Raw genomic sequence first — 15424 nt, 5'->3', positions numbered from 1 at the left:
GATTAAAGTCATTGGTGTGATGCCACCTGCAGGTTGCAGATAAGATGGTGCACCGCCGCTGCTGAGTTAGTTACCCCTAGAGCTGGTGGTAATGACAGCTGTGGTGGTAGGCCCTCTGAAGGTAGGGCTGAGCCCCGGGAGATATATGGTGGAGACTTTCACCGAGAAAGGGAGGCCACACTGTGGGTTGTAGGTTAATAGTCTTTACTCACAGTTGAGCCCTTGGACGGCTGGTTCAGGTCCCTGTATTTCCAGTGCCAGTTGATGACTCGGTTGCTCTGTCTCCGACACCATAAGTGTGGTTGGGTCCCCGTAGCTTGGAGCTGGTTTGGGGCCCGACTGTACTTTTTGGCAGTGTGGACCCTGTAGGGCCGGGCTGTGTCCCGAACCCTGATCCTCTCTTTACTGCTGGTGCCCCCAGATCTGTGGGTTAGTGAGATCTGTAAAGGTGCCCTCACTGTGCAGATAATTACCAGGCCACATAAAGCTGACGCCTGATGTAGGGCTCCATGCCCCATTGGTGCTCTGGTCCCAGTGGTACTCGGGTGTACCTACCCTGGGGACAACTCTCTTGGGCCCCAGGTCACCTTTACACAACCCAGATCTAGCACGTCTCTCTCTTTGACTCTCTACTCTTGACTGCTCACTGTCCCCTCCCACTAGGCTATCTAGTCACCTGGACTGGCATCCGCCCTCTAGGTGGCCATCTCTTTTGTGTCTGACTAGCTAATTACCCCTGGTGTGGAGAGGGAACTGGGATTTTGGTGTGTGCAGATGTCACTGGCACTGGTGTTCCAGGTCCCTGGGGGGTAGGCCCTGCATCCTGTTGAGGATGCAGTACCTAGTAGTGCCCTGAGTGGCTCAGGAGTGCTACAAGAGCTCTGTCATGAGTCTGGAATAATCCATGTAGTTAATGGGGGGGGCCTTTCCTCAGTCTGGGCCTACTGCAGTAAGATAGGGAGATAGGGGGTTTGTTTCATTTGTGGTCTAAAAGGTCATTTTACTGTTGGCTGATCTTCTGAACGTAAACTGAAAAAACATGGGAAAACTTCTTAACCCATTTTGTGTGGAGAATTGCAACGTGAGAGTATATATCTCCTCCAACTGTGCATCTCAGTTTGTCCTACCTGCATAGGTTATTATAGGTATGAAGACTGAAATATTTTCTGTTCTTTTGGATAGTGGGGGCTAATATGGTGGATGGGCAGTGTGCCCAGACTCATGGTCTCTCTTGAAGTATTCTTGCAAAGCCTATGTCAATATTTGCTATCAACTCTGCGTCTCTTGGATAGGGGTGTTTTATTGAGTTGTGCATAACTTGACATTCGCATAGGGATCCTTCACAATGAGCTTGTTTCTTGTCATGTTCTTAAAGGCCTTCCTACCCTTATAGTACTGGGCCTCCCTTTGCTGGTTAGACACAATCCGGTGGTTGATTGGCAGTCCAGGGAGGTTATTAGGTGGAGTGATTTATATAAGAATAACTATCTGAATACTTTTCTCTCTACAGTCTTCATCAAAGCCCTACCCTCAAGATTAGCTCCCTTATCATGCTTATGATTGCCCCATTAACTTTCTCCCCAGAGCAAAACTACCCAAAACCAAATGATACAGTCTTTTTTGCCCTGAAAGGCACGCTATGAAAGCTTATATCACTGAAAGCCTTGCTAAGTAACATATTAAATCCTCCTTTTATCCCGTGGCTGCAGTGTTCTTCTTTGTTAAGAAGCAAAATTAAGGGACTATGTCTTAGTTTGGACTTTTGTGAGTTAAATCAAATTACCATCCTGGACCCTTACTACCTTCCTCTCAATCCTGATTTATTTAATCTGATTTTTGGTGCTAAATGGTTTTTCAAGTTGGACCTTAGGGGGATTTATAATCTGATTAGAATCAGGGAAGGGGATGAGTGAAAAATGGTCTTTAATACTTTTGAAGGGCATTATAAAAATCAACATTTCGTCCATGACGTTTTTCTTGATCTGTTAGGCAGATCTGAAGTGGTTTATCTTGATGATATTTTTATTTACTCTACCAATTTTCAGACTCATCAGGTACATGTCATGCAGGTATTACAGATATTACAGACTAATAAACTTGTAACGCTCGCCACCGGAGATGGCAAAACGGCAAACAGAAGTTAACCCCCTGGACCACAGGTGGACCCCGGGCCTACCCTTTAGTGGGGGGGACTTGACTAAGTGTCCACTGTGAGGTGGAAACCAGGTGCTACTCCCAGGGCAGGGACCGGGATAGTGGCAGCTGACATTCAGGGCAGGGACAGATATAGGTGGAGACAAGCTTAGTCTCTAGTATAGACAGGGACCACCAAAATAAAAAAGCAAACAGCATGGTCAGGATGGACAGGCAGAGTCACTAGCAAGGCTGGGACCATCAGAGTGGCTGAGGCAGATGGCATGTCTAGGATGGACAGGCAAAGTCACTATAGCCAACAGGACAGGGCGGACAGGTAGCAGGTACCAACAGGACAGGATGGTCAGAAACCAGGAACCGGCAGAACAGGATGGACTGGAACCATATACAGGCAAGGCAGAACAGACTGGAATCAGGTACAGGCATGACAGGATGGACTGGAACCAGGTGCCAACAGGGCAGGACTGGCTGGGACCAGGTACAGGCAAACTTCATTTGGTGTTGAAGGTATTAAGAGTTCCTTTTTGATTCTGCTGAGATTCCATAAAGCTCTAATCTCAGCTGCTGCCCCTTTATGCCATTATCCTTCATTATTTTAACTCACTCCTGGCTCTCCCATATGTCAGTGAAAATTGTCCTTATGGAAGCAGTTGAAATCCCTTTGTTGTTATAGTCCCATGTGTTTGACTCTTTCTCATTGTTATCTTTTTGTAGTAGTAAGACTAGTGTCTTGCTGCTTTGCTCACTAGACAGGGCACTAGACAGGGCAAGACCATGGTATTCTTGGGCTTAGGTATGTGATGACCCACAGGGGGAAAGACCCATCTGGGCACAATAGGGAGAGCAGGGTTCAGCCTTAGGTGAGTGTTTAGAGGTCACTCATTTGCCCTCTCTCTATAGACAGGACCCCCTTGTATCTGTTCCCCTTCTCTCTGTATGATATGCTTGGCGTCATCCGACTCTGATGTGACAGAGTCTGTAAGGTATATTTTTTATTCCACCACATTACTGGTGAAGGAATAAAAAGATTTTATGAAGTGCAAATACTTTATCAGCTTATCAAAGCATAATGGCAGGAAATGGAAATTAAGTAACTTTTTAGTACAGAGTGTAATATTGCTTCCTTAAACCAAGGAAGACTATATTACCATATTGTATCTGCCTGTCATATTTCCTAAAGGACTATTTTGTTTAATTTACAAAACAAAATTATGGTAAATATGCCATATAATAAACATGAGCATTTTTCTACTAAAAATCTCTTTAGTCAACAGGTTTATTATGTCTGTATTGGTACATAGAAAGCACATAGAACCTGCTGTCAATTAAGGGTGACTTTCAATTTTCTTTCTGTATCTTAAACATGTATATTTTACCCTCCTACCTTGTCTCATAGAAGATTGATGATCCATGTCATATTCAATATGAAAACATTTCAATGAAAATCCTATATCCATGATTGCATCAAATTGCTTTCCTACACACATTAGAGAATCATGGCTCATCTGTTTATTTGTGAGCATACCACCTGGTAATTAATAGGAAGACTGTATTAGAGAATTAGATTATGCGTAGTGATGGGCGAATACAAACTGTAAAGTTTGGGGTCCATGTCAGATACCTAGTGTCTGTGCATGGACCCCGAACACGGACTTCTCAGGGAAATCCGTAGTGCTGTTTGGGTTCGTCCACACAGATAATAAAAAAAATAAAACAAAGCAAAATAGAGATTAAAGCAGGAGAATCATACTTACTGAGTCTCCCGCGCGGCTATCATACTGCATTGGGGTCTGATCATTAGGGTCTCATGCATATTCACTGCTTACCCTATCCACACTATGTGACAGCGTCTGTGATCGGTTGCAGTCAGACTGCTGACATGTCAGCGGCTGTGATTGGTCATGGAGTGGAAAAATAATAAATATTTGAAAAACATCACATAAGGTCCACAGTATATTTATACCCAGCACAGATAAAGCAGATAGCTGCAGTCTGCAGCCTCCACTGTGCATGTTATCAAAATATAAGGGACCCTATGAGGTGTTTTTTAAATTCTTTAAATGAACAATTTAAAAAAAATGGCGTGCGGTCCTACCAATTTTGATACCCAGACAGGATATAGCGGACAGCTGGGTGAAGGTATTCTTATGCTGTGGAGACCCATGATTATTGCTCCTGAGCTTAAAAATACTAACCAGCAGCCACCCCAAAATTGAGGCATCCATAAAGGGCCCATTACACGCATTGATTTATCGTGTGTTCACATGTGTGATCGCACCCACCCCCATCGTTTGTGCGTTACGGGCAATTTGTTGCCCGTGTCGCGCAAAGTCAGTAACCCCCGTCACACGTACTTACCTCCCGAATGACCTCGCTGTGGGCGGCAAACATCCTCTTCCTGAAGGGGGAGGGACGTTCGGCGTCACAGCGACGACACACAGCAGCCGCCCAATAGAAGTGGAGGGGCAGAGATGAGCAGGACGTAACATCCCGCCCACCTCCTTCCTTCTGCATTGCCGGTGGGATGCAGGTAAGCTGCAGTTCATCATTCCCGGGATGTCACACGGAGCGATGTGTGCTGCCTCGGGAACAAGGAAAAATCAGCGTGCAGAAGGACGATCGATTTTTTTAAAATGAGCGACGTGTCAATGAGCAACGATAAGGTGAGAATTTTTGCTCATTCACAGTCGCTCGTAGCTGTCACACGCTACGATATGTCAAAAGATGCCGGATGTGCGTCACTAACGATGTGACCCCGATGACATATCATTAGATATATGGTAGCGTGTAATGCACCCTTTAGATGTGACAATTACAGTGCTTCACCTAGCTCATCCCGATTGCACTGTAGCAGTCGCAATCGGGGTAATATAAGGAGTTAATGACAGTTGTGATTTGTAAAAAAAAATCACAGTTGTTAACAAGCCTGAGGTTAGTAATAGGGAGGAGGGTCTATAAGACCCCCCCATTACTAAACCTGAAATTAAAAAGAATTAAAAGCAAACACAAAAATCCTTTTTTTATATTAACCAAAACACCCTCTTTCTTCAATTTATTAACCCCAAAAACACCACTGCAAGTCAGATGTAATCCACACAAGGTACCACTGCGATCCTCGCTCTACTACATCTGAGGTCACAGTGCGTGAACACATAAGAAAATGTGACCGCTCACTGCAGCTTCATAGACACAAAAAAGCCACAGCTGTAAACAGTGACATTACTGAGTTCACAGGAGGTCACCGCTGGAGGTTCCCACAATACCTCAGCTATGACCTCAGGTGAACTGACCTGAGATGAACTTATTAAACTCAGTGACCTCACCTCAGGTGAAGTCATTGAATTCACACATTGCCTAATCTGGTAATTGGGCATTGAGTTTAATGACATCACCTGAGGTGAGGTCACTGAGTTCAATGAGTTCATCTCAGGTCAGTTCAGGTCAGTTGAGGTTACACCTGGAGTACCATGGGAACCTGACCAGTGACCTCAGATGAAGTCATTAAACTCAATCCCTTATTACTGAATAGGCAATGTGTGCACAGTGAATATTTGGGTGCAGATATTTATGCACCAAATCTCCATCTCCTTTAAATAAAAAAACACCCCAAAACCATAATGCATGTGGTATTGGTGATTTTTTTTGCCAGGAGATGCAGAATTAGTGCAGAAATGTTTGCACCCAAATACTGTGCACACATTGCCTAATCTGGAATCTGGCATTGAGTTCAGTGGCATCACCTGCTGGAGTTCACACGGTAGCCCAGGTGTGACCTCAGGTGAACTGGCCTGAGGTTAATTTAATAAACTCAGTGACCTCACCTCATTTGAAGCCATTGAACATAATGCCACATTAAGCAATGTCTGCACAGCAAGTATTTGGGTGCAGACATTTCTGCACCAAATCTGCATCTCCTGGCAAAAAAACGCACCAAAACCGCATAAGAATGCATGTTTTTTTGGTGTGTTTTTTTGACAGGAGATGCAGATTTGGTGAAGAAATGTGTGCCCCAAAATACTCAATACTCAACACACAAAAATGGGGCGAAGCCCACGTCATTTGTTTTTTAATTATTTCATGAAATAAGTAAAATAATAAAAAAAAACGGGCTTCCCTATATTTTTGGTTCCCAGCCGGGTACAAATAGGCAACTGGGGGTTGGAGGCAGCCCGTGGCTGCCTGCTGTGCCTGGCTAGCATACAAAAATATGGCGAAGCCCACGTCATTTTTTTGGTGGGCAAAAAAATTCTGCATACAGTCCTGGATGGAGTATGCTGAGCCTTGTAGTTCTGCAGCTGCTGTCTGCTCTTCTCCATACAGATAGACAGCAGCTGCAGAACTACAAGGCTCAGCATACTCCATCCAGGACTGTATGAAGAAGTTTTTTGCCCCCTGAAAAAATTATGTGGGCTTCGCCATATTTTTGTATGCTAGCCAGGTACAGCAGGCAGGTACGGCTGCCCCCAACCCCCAGTTGCCTATTTGTACCCGGCTGGGAACCAAAAATAAAGGGAAGCCCTTTTTATATTATTTCATGAATTTCATGAAATAATTAGAAAACAAATGACGTAGGCTTCACCCCATTTTTGTGTCCAGCCAGGTACAACTAGGCAGCTGGGGATTGGAATCCGCAGCACAGGTTGGCCTGAGCTTTCTGGGCCCCACTGCTGCGAATTGCAGTCTGCAGCCGCCTCAGAAAATGGCATTTTCATAGAAGCGCCATATTCTGGCGCTGTATCCAACTCTTCCAGCACCTGCCTGCTATACCTGGCTAGCATACAAAAATATGGCGAAGCTCACGTCCTTTTTTTGTAGTTTTTTGGCAAAAAAAATAAAAAATGCTTCCCTGGATTTTCCATTGCCAGTGAAGGTAACACCAAGCAGTGGGGGTTAGCAGCCAGTAGCTGCTTGGATTACCCTTAGCTAGCAATACAAAAAATGCAGCGGGAGCCCATATATATATTTTTTTTAATTATTTATTTAAATAACTAAAAATAAAATGGGCTTCCCTGTATTTTGATTGCTGGACATCACAGTGCTGTAAAAATAAATCTTTAAAAAAATGACGTAGCGCTCCGCGGTATTTTTGATTCTCAGCGCAGATAAAGCAGACAGCTATGGGTTGCCACCCCCATCTGCCTGCCGTTACCTTGGTTGGCAATCAAAATACAGGGAAGCCCATTAATTTTTTCTATTTAAAAAATAGTTAAAAAAAAATGACGTTGGGTCCCCCCATTTTTGATAGCCAGCTAGGGTAAAGCAGATGGCTGTAGCCTGAAAACCACAGCTGGCATCTTTACCGTGGTTGGGGATCCAATGTGGAGGTCCCCTCAGGCTCTTTTTTATAATTATTTTATAAATATTAATAATTACACAATAAAAGTAGGGTCCCCCCCAAATTGGATCACCAGCCAAGGTAAAGCGGACAGCTGTGGTCTGGTATTCTCAGGGTGGGAAGGTCCATAGTTATTGGGCCTTCACAGCCTAAAAATTGCAGGCCGCAGGCACCCCAGACGTGGCGCATACACTAGATGCGCCAATCCTTGCGCTTCACCCCAGCTCATCCCGTGCCCTGGTGCAGTGGCAAACGGGGTAATAAATCGGGTTGATACTAGCTGTAAAGTCACCTGAGATCAAGCCCAGCAGTTTGTGATGTCATGGCGTCTATTAGATACCCAACATCATAAACTGTCAGTACTAACAACAAAAAAAAAATCGACAAAAGAAATTTATTTGAAAAAACAGTCCCCAAAACATTTCCTCTTTCACCAATTTATTGTAAGAAAAAAAATAAAGGGGTCCCACGACGACTCTGGACCGTCTAGAATATGGGGGGGAGACACTCAGGGAACGTATCCCCCATTTTCTAGGAGTACGGACCCTTCATGTGAGGAGTGTGGGTGCAGTGAATCTGCACTCACTCTTCTCGGGTCCACAGCAGCAAAGTCCATGTCATAATGGTTGCTACCAAAGCTGCAATGCCCTGCTCATGAGGTAAGGGCATGCCTAATCAGGAGAACTACTGTAGAGGAAGCTCTGCTCACTGGTATATAGGTGCTCAGAGGTAATAATAGATAAAATTAGTGAGTAACCTCGGCACTCTAAATCTCCCAGACTAAGTCAGTAAGTCAAGTAATGCAAAATCACTCTTTATTGGTCCGTATTAAGAAAAAAAAAATGTTTCATAAGCATATATGTTTTTGTCCAAAACAAGTTACAAATGACGTTTCGGCCTGAGCCTTCGTCAGATTGGACTTATCTGCATGTAATCATGAAAAATGACAATAATCAGTATCACATGAGAGTGAGAGAACAATAACATAAACTCGAACAATGTAGAAGTACAATTGGGATGCAGCAAAAAAATTGCAACACAGCAAGAAATGAAACACATGATACAAATGTCATAATACAGTACAAGGACAATATAGTAATGACAAATATGGGGTCAGAGTAGGCTTAGATAGCTCTAGTACGAAAGAGATGTCAATCATAAAGTAACATTTGCAGTAGGTGTAGAGCTACAGTATGCATGGCAGAGCTAATGGGTAGACCGACCATAGAAAAAGAATGGAGAAAAAGTGGAGAAAAAGTCGAGAAAAAGTGGAGAAAAAAATGGAGAAAAAGTGGAGAAAAAAGTGGAGAAAAAGTGGAGAAAAAGTGGAGAAAAAGTGGAGAAAAAAATGGAGAAAAAGTGGAGAAAAAGTGGAAAAAAAAGTGGAGAAAAAATGGAGAAAAAAATGAAGAAAAAGTGGAGAAAAAGTGGAGAAAAAGTGAAGAAAAAGTGGAGAAAAAAATGGAGAAAAAGTGGAGAAAAAATGGAGAAAAAGTGGAGAAAAAAATGGAGAAAAAGTGGAGAAAAAGTGGAGAAAAAATGGAGAAAAAAATGGAGAAAAAGTGGAGAAAAAGTAGAGAAAAAGTGGAGAAAAAGTGGAGAAAAAAATGGAGAAAAAGTGGAGAAAAAATGGAGAAAAAGTGGAGAAAAAAATGGAGAAAAAGTGGAGAAAAAGTGGAGAAAAAGTGGAGAAAAAGTGGAGAAAAAAATGGAGAAAAAGTGGAGAAAAAGTGGAGAAAAAAGTGGAGAAAAAGTGGAGAAAAAGTGGAGAAAAAGTGGAGAGAAAAAGTGGAGAGAAAAAGTGGAGAAAAAGTGGAGAAAAAGTGGAGAAAAAAGTGGAGAAAAAGTGGAGAAAAAGTGGAGAAAAAAGTGGAGAAAAAGGTGGAGAAAAAGTGGAGAAAAAGTGGAGAAAAAAATGGAGAAAAAGTGGAGAAAAAATGGAGAAAAAGTGGAGAAAAAAATGGAGAAAAAGTGGAGAAAAAGTGGAGAAAAATTGGAGAAAAAGTGGAGGAAAAAGTGGAGAAAAAGTGGAGAGAAAAAGTGGAGAGAAAAAGTGGAGAAAAAGTGGAGAAAAAGTGGAGAAAAAAGTGGAGAAAAAGTGGAGAAAAAGTGGAGAAAAAAATGGAGAAAAAGTGGAGAAAAAGTGCAGAAAAAGTGGAGAAAAAATGGAAAAAAAAATGGAGAAAAAGTGGAGAAAAACTGGAGAAAAAGTGGAGAAAAAGTGGAGAAAAAAAATGGAGAAAAAGTGGAGAAAAAGTGGAGAAAAAAATGGAGAAAAAGTGGAGAAAAAGTGGAGAAAAAGTGGAGAAAAAGTGGAGAAAAAATGGAGAAAAAAATGGAGAAAAAGTGGAGAAAAAGTGGAGAAAAAGTGGAGAAAAAAATGGAGAAAAAGTGAAGAAAAAATGGAGTAAAAGTGGAGAAAAAAATGAAAAAAAAAGTGGTGAAAAAGTGGAGAAAAAGTGGAGAAAAAATGGAGAAAAAAATGGAGAAAAAGTGGCGAAAAAGTGGCGAAAACGTGGAGAAAAAGTGGAGAAAAAATGGAGAAAAAAATGGAGAAAAAGTGGAGAAAAAGTGGAGAAAAAGTGGAGAAAAAGTGGAGAAAAAAATGGAGAAAAAGTGGAGAAAAAATGGAGAAAAAGTGGAGAAAAAAATGGAGAAAAAGTGGAGAAAAAGTGGAGAAAAAGTGGAGAAAAAGTGGAGAAAAAATGGAGAAAAAAAAGGAGAAAAAGTGGAGAAAAAAGTGGAGAAAAAGTGGAGAGAAAAAGTGGAGAGAAAAAGTGGAGAAAAAAGTGGAGAAAAAGTGGAGAAAAAGTGGAGAAAAAAGTGGAGAAAAAAGTGGAGAAAAAGTGGAGAAAAAGTGGAGAAAAAGTGGAGAAAAAAATGGAGAAAAAGTGGAGAAAAAATGGAGAAAAAGTGGAGAAAAAATGGAGAAAAAGTGGAGAAAAAAATGGAGAAAAAGTGGAGAAAAAGTGGAGAAAAAGTGGAGAAAAAGTGGAGAAAAAAATGTAGACAAAGTGGAGAAAAAGTGGAGAAAAAATGGAGAAAAAGTGGAGAAAAAGTGGAGAAAAAATGGAGAAAAAAATGGAGAAAAAGTGGAGAAAAAGTGGAGAAAAAGTGGAGAAAAAGTGGAGAAAAAAAATGGAGAAAAAGTGGAGAAAAAGTGGAGAAAAAAATGGAGAAAAAGTGGAGAAAAAGTGGAGAAAAGTGGAGAAAAAGTGGAGAAAAATGGAGAAAAAAATGGAGAAAAAGTGGAGAAAAAGTGGAGAAAAAGTGGAGAAAAAAATGGAGAAAAAGTGGAGAAAAAATGGAGAAAAAGTGGAGAAAAAAATGGAGAAAAAGTGGAGAAAAAGTGGAGAAAAAGTGGAGAAAAAGTGGAGAAAAAATGGAGAAAAAAATGGAGAAAAAGTGGAGAAAAAGTGGAGAAAAAGTGGAGAGAAAAAGTGGAGAGAAAAAGTGGAGAAAAAAGTGGAGAAAAAGTGGAGAAAAAGTGGAGAAAAAAGTGGAGAAAAAAGTGGAGAAAAAGTGGAGAAAAAGTGGAGAAAAAGTGGAGAAAAAGTGGAGAAAAAAATGGAGAAAAAGTGGAGAAAAAATGGAGAAAAAGTGGATAAAAAAATGGAGAGAAAGTGGAGAAAAAGTGGAGAAAAAGTGGAGAAAAAGTGGAGAAAAAAATGTAGACAAAGTGGAGAAAAAGTGGGGAGAAAAAGTGGAGAAAAAGTGGAGAAAAAATGGAGAAAAAGTGGAGAAAAAGTGGAGAAAAAATGGAGAAAAAATGGAGAAAAAGTGGAGAAAAAGTGGAGAAAAAGTGGAGAAAAAGTGGAGAAAAAAAATGGAGAAAAAGTGGAGAAAAAGTGGAGAAAAAATGGAGAAAAAGTGGAGAAAAAGTGGAGAAAAAGTGGAGAAAAATTGGAGAAAAAATGGAGAAAAAAATGGAGAAAAAGTGGAGAAAAAGTGGAGAAAAAAATGGAGAAAAAGTGAAGAAAAAATGGAGTAAAAGTGGAGAAAAAAATGGAGAAAAAGTGGAGAAAAAGTGGAGAAAAAATGGAGAAAAAAATGGAGAAAAAGTGGAGAAAAAGTGGCGAAAAAGTGGCGAAAACGTGGAGAAAAAGTGGAGAAAAAATGGAGAAAAAAATGGAGAAAAAGTGGAGAAAAAGTGGAGAAAAAGTGGAGAAAAAGTGGAGAAAAAAATGGAGAAAAAGTGGAGAAAAAATGGAGAAAAAGTGGAGAAAAAATGGAGAAAAAGTGGAGAAAAAGTGGAGAAAAAGTGGAGAAAAAGTGGAGAAAAAATGGAGAAAAAAATGGAGAAAAAGTGGAGAAAAAGTGGAGAAAAAAGTGGAGAAAAAGTGGAGAAAAAGTGGAGAGAAAAAGTGGAGAGAAAAAGTGGAGAAAAAAGTGGAGAAAAAGTGGAGAAAAAGTGGAGAAAAAAGTGGAGATAAAAGTGGAGAAAAAGTGGAGAAAAAGTGGAGAAAAAGTGGAGAAAAAAATGGAGAAAAAGTGGAGAAAAAGTGGAGAAAAAGTGGAGAAAAAAATGTAGACAAAGTGGAGAAAAAGTGGAGAGAAAAAGTGGAGAAAAAGTGGAGAAAAAATGGAGAAAAAGTGGAGGAAAAGTGGAGAAAAAATGGAGAAAAAGTGGAGAAAAAATGGAGAAAAAAATGGAGAAAAAGTGGAGAAAAAGTGGAGAAAAAGTGGAGAAAAAAATGGAGAAAAAGTGGAGAAAAAAGTGGAGAAAAAGTGGAGAAAAAGTGGAGAAAAAGTGGAGAAAAAGTGGAGAAAAAATGGAGAAAAAAATGGAGATAAAGTGGAGAAAAAGTGGAGAAAAAGTGGAGAAAAAATGGAGAAAAAATGGAGAAAAAAATGGAGAAAAAGTGGAGAAAAAGTGGAGAAAAAGTGGAGAAAAAGTGGAGAAAAAATGGAGAAAAAGTGGGGAAAAAGTGGAGAAAAAAGTGGAGAAAAAGTGGAGAAAAAGTGGAGAAAAAGTGGAGCACCCTTTGGTGCCTTTCATGTGGCACTAAGGGGTGCTTAGCTTTGTATTTAGCCAAAAAAATGAAAAAAAAAATGATGTAGGTTTACCCCTAGTTTTGTAGCCAGCTAGGGTAAAGCAGACGGCTGCAGCCTGCAGACCACAGCTGGCAACCTCACCTTGGCTGTAATCCAAAACTGAGGGCACCCCACGCTGTTATTTTAAATTAAATAAATAATTTAAAAAAAAAAAACACGTAGGGGTCCCCCAAAATTGGATCACCAGCCAAGTTAAAGCAGACAGCTGGGGCCTGATATTCTCAGACTAGGGAGGTCCATGGTTATTGGACTCTCCCCAGCCTAAAAATAGCAGGCCGCAGCCGCCCCAGAAGTGGCGCATCCATTAGATGCGCCAATCCTGGTGCTTCGCCCCAGCTCATCCCGCGCCCTGGTGCGGTGGCAAACGGGGTAATATATGGGGTTAATACCAGATGTGTAATGTCACCTGGCATCAAGCCCTGGGGTTGGTGAGGTCAGGCGTCTATCAGATACCCGACATCACCAACCCAGTCAGTAATAAAAAAAAATAGACGACAAACACATTTTTATTTGAAAAAACACTCCCCAAAACATTCCCTCTTTAACCAATTTATTAGAATGAAAAACAAATCCAGGTCTGGTGTAATCCAAGGGGTTGCCATGACGATCCACACTGTCCCAGTCAATGAAGAGCAGGATGTTCCCCATTGGCTGGGAGAGCAATGCAGTGACCTGAGCTAACATCAATGGGTCAGCCCAGGTCACTGCATGGGATGACAAGTGCTTCTGTCAGCGAGGTTCATTACCTGCGCTGATCTCCAGCACACTGACAGCCCCTGTCACTGAGTTCAATGACCGGCGCCTTCACACCAAGTATCGCGAGAGGCACGTGATGTCACCGCTAGTCAGTCTCGGGTCGGAAGCGAGAGGTGATGTGACAAGCGGCGGCCATGGAGGACAGTGACAGCGCTGAGGTCGGAATGGCGGGACTTCATCACCGCAGGTAAGCCGAGCGTGTGTGTGTGTGTGTGTATGTGTACATGCCGCGGGCAGGAGGGGGCGGAGTGAGCTGAGCGGGGAAGTGTGGGCTTCCTGCACGTAACTAAGATAAACATCGGGTTACTAACCAAAGCGCTTTGCTTGTATACCCGATGTTTATCTTGGTTACCAGCTTCTGGCAGGCTGCCAGCGATGGCTCCTGCACACTGTAGCTGTAAAAAGCCCTGCTTTTTGCTGCTAGAACCGTTCTTGAACGTATCTAGAACTATCGAGCTTTTGCAAAAAGCTCGAGTTCTAGTTCGATCTCGAACAGCCCCCAAAATCACTCGAGCCTAGAACTGGAGAACCACGAACCGCGAACCAGCGCTCAACTCTAGTGGTGGATGATCGCCGCATACTTTCTTTGGTGAAGAAGAACCCGTTCACAACATCAACTGAAGTCCAGAACACTCTCAGTGAAGTAGGTGTATCTGTCTCTAAGTCAACAGTAAAGAGAAGACTCCATGAAAGTAAATACAAAGGGTTCACATCTAGATGCAAACCATTTATCAATTCCAAAAATAGACAGGCCAGAGTTAAATTTGCTGAAAAACACCTCATGAAGCCAGCTCAGTTCTGGAAAAGTATTCTATGGACAAATGAGACCAAGATCAACCTGTACCAGAACGATGGGAAGAAAAAAGTTTGGAGAAGAAAGGGAACGGCACATGATCCAAGGCACACCACATCCTCTGTAAAACATGGTGGAGGCAACGTGATGGCATGGGCATGCATGGCTTTCAATGGCACTGGGTCACTTGTGTTTATTGATGACATAACAGCAGACAAGAGTAGCCGGATGAATTCTGAAGTGTACCGGGATATACTTTCAGCCCAGATTCAGCCAAATGCCACAAAGTTGATCAGACGGCGCATCATAGTACAGATGGACAATAACCCCAAGCATACAGCCAAAGCTACCCAGGAGTTCATGAGTGCAAAAAAGTGGAACATTCTGCAATGGCCAAGTCAATCACCAGATCTTAACCCAATTGAGCATGCATTTCACTTGCTCAAATCCAGACTTATGACGGAAAGACCCACAAACAAGCAAGACCTGAAGGCTGCGGCTGTAAAGGCCTGGCAAAGCATTAAGAAGGAGGAAACCCAGCGTTTGGTGATGTCCATGGGTTCCAGACTTAAGGCAGTGATTGCCTCCAAAGGATTCGCAACAAAATATTGAAAATAAAAAATTTTTTTTTGGGTTTGGTTTATTTGTCCAATTACTTTTGACCTCCTAAAATGTGTAGTGTTTGTAAAGAAATGTGTACAATTCCTACAATTTCTATCAGATATTTTTGTTCAAACCTTCAAATTAAACGTTACAATCTGCACTTGAATTCTGTTGTAGAGGTTTCATTTCAAATCCAATGTGGTGGCATGCAGAGCCCAACTCGCGAAAATTGTGTCACTGTCTAAATATTTCTGGACCTAACTGTATACTCATGCGAAAACAAAAGAGCAGGACAGGAAAAAGAGGAGGAGACACAGATATAGGCATGGCACGCCCTTCTCAAATCATGTAAAACACTACAAGGTGACTCCAAGCGGAGTCTCCCTTTTTTCCAAAAATTGGGCCACACACACCCACCCCTTCATTGGCAGCACTTGTGCCCCAGTTGTACAATTCACAGCTAGGTTTGCACATGTGTCACCTTGCCCAGGTGAAGGACCGCACCCAGGTTTGCAGCATTGTCGCACACGACCTTACCAGGCTGCAGGTTGAGTGGAGACAACCATTTATTAAACTCAGTCTCCAGAGCTGCCCACAACTCAGCCGCTGTGTGACTCCTATTTCCAAGACATGTCAAGCTAAAGACCGCCTGATGCCGTTGCGCTCTGCTGCCAGCATAGTAATGAGGGGTGCATGATTCCTTCTGCGCAGTGAGAATGCTGGTGGCC

Source organism: Anomaloglossus baeobatrachus, chromosome 6 (genome assembly GCF_048569485.1).
Source record: "Anomaloglossus baeobatrachus isolate aAnoBae1 chromosome 6, aAnoBae1.hap1, whole genome shotgun sequence".
Taxonomy (NCBI): domain Eukaryota; kingdom Metazoa; phylum Chordata; class Amphibia; order Anura; family Aromobatidae; genus Anomaloglossus; species Anomaloglossus baeobatrachus.
This window is presented reverse-complemented; position numbering follows the sequence as displayed.